Raw genomic sequence first — 6,846 nt, 5'->3', positions numbered from 1 at the left:
TCCCTTTACTAGCAAAATTTTGGATTGCATTACAGAAAAGCTTTTTGCTACATCACTTCCTCCTCATCAAACATCATTTCTCAAAGTTCACGTGTGAATCTGTGATAGGTATCCATTGTGACAAGAAGAAAAGCAATATAAGATATATACAAAGACTTTTTTAATTTGAATCCATGTTCCTACAATTCATATAAATTGAACTCATTCAAAATTTTCCTTTTAAATATATTTCATACAAAATGAAGTCAAGCTTCAGAAATTTAAAGAGCAAAGCACTCACATGTATTACAAGTACTGGGCACTTCACCTTTTTAACTTTGTTAATATTCTTTACAACAAAAACACATCTTGATCAATACATTCATGAGAAAGGAGGAGAATTCAAGAAGTCATATCAACCAAGATGAAAACTTACTTGGTAAAATGTCAAAATAAAGAGTGACCTTTAGATGACAGAGTAAACAGAGACTAAAAAGTATTGCACTGTGAAGAAGAACACCTCTCAACTTTGGCAGCCAAGTTGCCAAGTGCAATGTTGTTCCACTTCTAACCGATTGTCCATATAAAATGAGGTTCTCCTGACTAACCCCATATTCCATCTCTAGACATTGATATACAACGTCTATGCCTGCATAAGTATCTGCCTCACTTGGCTATCAATAAGAAAGAAGAGGTAAGAATGTTCCTGTCAGTAAATCAAATACTTCAACTAAAAGTCAGCAATCATAGAGTTCAATCACAATTCAGATATTTAGCTAAATGCACCATCTTTGGCACATCTACTGCACTGTACAATTTAATTGTTACCAACATAATATTTTCGCAACTGAGAAAAAAAATTTGCAACTTGCAACCCAAATTTTGTCATGTTTCTCAATGACTTGCATGTTGATTAACAGAACAATTTCTATAAAAAAACAAAAGAAAATATGATGCTAGAGACAAAGTGCCCCGATGCAACCTCCAGAAGATATAACAGAAATGATTACGAGACAGCAAAAACCAATTACCCGAAAATTTATATGTAAAACATGCATAAATCAACTTAAGAATTCCATCCTAAAAACCATGTCTGATGACATCCTTATTATGCAGAACACAAGACCAAGAAAAAGAATAAAAACCAACTTACCAGTCAAAGCTCCATATCTTAAATAATCATATCTGCGGATCAACCATAGAATTCATTAGGCAAAGCAACATCCAACACACAAAATTTAGGCAGAAATGATTGAAAAAATAATGAAGAATTCAAGGTGGCATCATGCAACCAGAAGAGAAAATGTGACAAAAAAGGTTTGCATGCAAAAAGTCAAAACCAAGCAGAAAAAAGAAAGAACAAATCAAGCTACAAAGCAGAAACTAGGATATAGACCATGACAAATATCAAATGAGTGGGGAAAGAACTACTGAACTGCCACCTAAAGGCAGAGAACAGATTTCTGTGCCAGTGTAAGTCTTTTCTTTGACGCAACATGTTTCTGTGCCAATAAAATGCATTTTACACTGGCGCTACTGCTCTGGTGCGCCAGTAAAACGCAGATTTTTTGTAGTATCAGTGCATTACACTTCAACAATATGAGCACTGATTTTCATTTTTCTTAAATTATCATGTTATTATATGTGCTCTCAAGGTAAAATGAGCCAATGAGCTTAGTTAACTCAAATTTAACTTGGTTAAATAGTCCTAGCATTTATCCTTACCCCATTGGCATGCTACTTGCAAGTACAGCTGGGAAACATGCCCAGCCGCTCATAAAGGGTTCATTTGAACTCAAAAAATAGGTTTGGCAAGTTGAATATGAACAACAGGTACTCGGCCCGGCTCGACTCATAGAAGCCCATTACGTAGCAAGAAATATATTTTAGATATACTTTACACATTTATATTTTTTTGTAATACTAATTCTCCTGGCTCTAAAATAATGTATTTTTTCTATAAACAAGTTAGCACGAACTTGGCCTGTTTAAGTCAGACTCACACTACAAGGATGAGGGTCAATAATGATGACTCTTTAATGACGTGACAAAATCTCGCTACTATTGATCAAGTAATAACGGCGATATTTTTGTCCCTGCTAATTGTTAGGTAATAGCGGCAACATAAATATCGCACCATTATTACTCTACTACGACCAAGAAACTCATCATTATTGCTTCATCAATAACTGTGAGCTAGATCGGAACATGAATGCCTTGCCCTTAATAAAACTCTCCTCGTTAAAGGCATATCTATAGCAGGGACATCTTGATGTCACCTTTAAAGACATGTTTATAATGGTGATTATCTGGTCGTTATTACTGTTAAAACACTTTGCCGGCTATATTTAACGGTCAGAAGATCTTTTTAGTATATATCAATAACGGTGAGCTTTAGATCTTGTCGTTATAGGTTTTACTCCATACTAACAACAGTTGTCGTCGTTGTTAAAGATTGTTTATAAAGGCGAGATTATCTAGCCGTTGAATCTCATCATTATAGGATTTTACTCAATAACGGTGACATAATTTTGGCCGTTATAAGGATTTATTTTATAATGATGATAGTTATGTCACTGTTATAGAGTTTTTTTAAAAAAGAATCTGACAGTACAGTTCTCTCTCTCTCTCTCTCTCTCTCTCTCTCTCTCTCTCTCTCTCTCTCTCTCTCTCTCTCTCTCTCTCTCTCCATGCGATCTCATCGGAGCAACGTCGGACCACCGGATCGCCTTAATCACTTTCTTCTTCTCTCTCCCATCATTGGATGGGTATGTATCTCTCTCTCTCTTAATATCTCACACTCTCTCATTTTCAATTGCTTTATCTCTCACTCTCACTCAGCCTGGTTTTTAAAGTGAGTTTTGGGAATCATCTTTTTTTTATATAATCAAAGGGAAAACCCCCATCGTCGACTACACATTAGACCTCATGAATTTAATGTTAATCTTTTGTAGCCTCTTGATCATCTTGTTCAATGAATCAATCCTTGATGGATACTGGAATGGCCTTTTGGTGGTCTTGATTTGCCTTCTTCCAGAAGTGGCATTGAAACTCCGTGTTGTTGAATGTGGAATGGGAAGACACCTGATTTGCTAGAGCCTTTGTGGGCTAATTGATTAACTAGCTTGCTTAGGTTGTGAATGTTTGTTGGAAAAATAAGGCTCATCTTAAGAGAGAGAGAGAGAGAGAGAGAGATAGTATCATAATCTTCTATTTTTTATCTATGTAATATGAACAAATACTCTTAATCATCATTTTCGATCCTAAAGCACCTTTTCTTGAGATAATCTTTTGATCATGCCTATGTTATGGAGAATTTGACTATTATTATGAGTTTTGAGAAAAGTCACTAGAACTAGCTCCTCTTCGGTTACTTGAATGTTATTATGGATGTTATTGTTGTTCTTTGAATAAATTATAGCTTTTTGATCTATTTGAACATTGAAAGTTTTCTCTTGTTAATTGCATCTTTAAGATTTAAGGCATTGTTTTGAGTTTAATGTGCTTTAATCATAATATCATGTTGATGTTTGTGTCCTTTTTTCTTTCATATTTGTGGAAAGTTGTTTTGGTGGGTGTTGCCTATATCTAGGGATCCTGCTTTCCATAGCCTTGCCTGCTGCGTTTAACTACATGAGTCAACATCAGCTCGATGCCATTTTTAAGGTGATTCAGCTAAACCCAATTATTGAGAAAACTGAGATAAGTTGGGATGTTGCATTGTGGAGCATTATCTAATATCCAAATTAAGGCAGTGGTCTAGATACATGAGTGTGTGACTGATTAGCTGGCGCACTTTTAGTTTATAATCCCTTGCCTTTTGAAATTTGTATAGAATTGCATGTGATATAAAAGTATGTTTATTGTTTTCCATTGACGAGGTTTTTGTTCTTCATGATCTCTTATATGTTTTGCATGTGTTATCCAAACACCCAAATGAGGCATTGTTGTCGATTAATTAGGACTTTTTTGTTATATATATATATATATATATATATATATATATATATATATATATAGTATGTATATGCATATATAAATATATATTATTTATAATGTAAAATATATTTTTTGCATTTCTTTTTTTGGGAGCTAGCCATTAGGCATGCCTAACTGCTAGTCTAACCACTAGTTAGTCTCTCTTGATCTCTAGTCTTTGCATATCTATATGGGCTTTTGCCTATTGTTTTATGTTTTAAAACCTTCTAAATTTTTTTTTTCAAGAAAAATCATGCAAGACTATTATTTTTTTATTCATAATAGTCTCATTCATACTCCAAATTAGATTTGATTTAGAGTCATAAGTGAGACCAGCAAACCATTTACCCTTAGATTTTCTTTAAATTATGATCGTACAGATGCTGCTAGAAAGTCCTAATTGGGTGGAGGATTCATGGCTAGACCCAAAAATTGATGTAAGTACATTTGAACATCTATCTATTGAAAATTTGACAAAGCATCTAGGGTCACAAAGGAAGTGTAATATAAGTGCATTTGTTATTTAATATTGTTCTTGTATGATTTTGTACAGTGTAGTCTGATATAATATTGTTTGCGTGAAATTAACAAATGTTGACATATACACAACGAGAATGTGGGTGTTCTTCCTACCTCAGGGGTGGTTCACCACCCACCAGCCAAGGTGAACACCTAGACGAGATCCACTCTATATCATAGGTGGGTAATACTTCAAGTGAGGAAGAGGTGTCCGCTCACACATCACAGACCACTGCAACTCTAAAGTCATCCATGATAGCCTTAGGTAAATATTCATCCAATATTTTTTTAGTATAATTGAAATTTTATTACTGTCATTTCTATTAATATTTGTTTCTTACAAAACAACAACTGTAGAATTTTTTCAACGCAAATGTGTAGTCCACCATAAGCAAATCAAGCAACCAAAGGCTTTAGTAACTATCAAGCATGAGACATAAAAAGTGGTGGGCAAGGACTCTTATGTATTCTCTAGAAGGTTTTCATGCATTATTAAGGAACGAGATATACTCACTCATAACTCATAGAATAAGATCTCAGACGATGAGAAGATGGTGTTGTGTGAGGCAGTTTATGTAAGTGTCTAACTATATTTTGATAAACAAATTAATTTATAAAAAGAGTGGTACTAACTATTTTTTTGATAATTTGATGTACAAAGAGTTTGATTTAGACAAAGATATGCCTAAACATTAGTGGTTCATGGAGAAGCAACTTCAGCTATCATACTCAAGGGTGCGAGAAAGTTTCCATAAACATTACCAAAAGTTTAAAAATCATGACATAGCAAAACAACATCCTCTCGAGGGAGTTGACTCTGTAGTGTGAAAAGGGATTCCTACTTTTTCACCAAAGATTATTGGATGGTAAATATTGGATATAAGTAAATAAATATTTAATTTTTTAAATTTTTGTCTACTAATTTATCTTTCTTTGGTTTACAATAGACGTTGAAGAAAAATTTGACAAATAGAGCAAAACAGATGGTCCAACATACCATTGGATCATCTTCGTACCTCCAAAAGTTTCATAAAAGGATAAATTTCTTATTCCCTAAGTTTATTTATTTTCATATAGTATAATGTTAAATATGTTTGATCTAATAGATTTTTAACTGGTTATATGCAGACTGAAATAGATGGGCAAAAACTGATGGCAAATGCATTTTACAAAAAAATTTATACACATTCAAATCACATAATATTCATCTATAGCAAAGCAGAAGACACCTATATAAGTAACTCAAACTTTGTAGTACCATATTCATTCATTCTATTTTGTACATTATATTAGTTACTGATAACCAATTATTAGCGATGTGCAAATGAAGTTGCAACCTACGAAGATTGAAAATTCAATATTTTCTTCACAATGAGACCTGCTAATGATGCAGCGAGAGGTCTTTGCTCATGTCCTCGGGGAGCGATACAAACATGTGAGGGGGGTGGGTATATTTTTTTCTTCATCCAAACTATCCAACTCCAATAAAGCCAAAATTGTGCAACTATCTTCGCAGATTGAGGCGACACAGATGGAGCTCCAACAAATTAGAGAGAAAATAAAGCAAGAAAGAGAAGAAACTATATGGAAAATGGAGCGAGAGAGAGAGAAACAACTAGAAAACTCAGAGAGGAGATGCAGGCCTTCATGGATGTACACAAACAGAACCCCCTTTCTTAGATCCAAATTTTTTAATCTCTTTGCTTATATGAGAAGTGTACATGCATATATTTTGATTTCTAAACTCTTTGTTATAATTAAGTTTTGATTTATGTGAATATTAGAAGTATATATGTTTGAAGTGTGTTTGTTGTAGGCTTGGAGAGGATATAGTGGGTTTGTATTTTAAGTATGTTTGTTTCAGGCTTTGAAAGGATGTAAGGGATGAGAATTTGTGTTTTTAAAGTGTATTTGAAGTTTTTGTTGAATGTGTGTCAATAGTTTGAAGTGTATTGAATGTTTGAGGATGTATACTCGAAGTGAATGTTTGAGTATCTATGTTTGAAGTTGACTGTTTGAGGGTGTATGTTTGAAATTGAGTGTTTGAAGTGTATTTGAAGTTTTTGTTCAATATATGTTTCAGTTGAATGTAAAAAAAAAAAATTGTTAAAACTAATTTTTAGTTTTAATTTTATACATTTAGAGCCGCCATTATATGAGAAATCCATGTTTCGCCGTTATAACCAGCCTATAACGGCGAGTTAATTCTCCCCGTTATAACCTATAACGGTGAGCATTAACTCACTATTGTAGGCTATAACGGTGATATTGAAATGTCATTGTTATAGGTTAGCTCATCGTTATAGGTTGCCTCACCGCTATTAATGTTCTCAATTATTGCGACCATTCTCGTTGGTGTTGGGTCGACCA

The sequence above is a fragment of the Nuphar pumila genome, chromosome 2, assembly GCF_984573655.1.
Source record: "Nuphar pumila chromosome 2, dmNupPumi1.hap1.1, whole genome shotgun sequence".
Lineage (NCBI taxonomy): Eukaryota > Viridiplantae > Streptophyta > Magnoliopsida > Nymphaeales > Nymphaeaceae > Nuphar > Nuphar pumila.
This window is presented reverse-complemented; position numbering follows the sequence as displayed.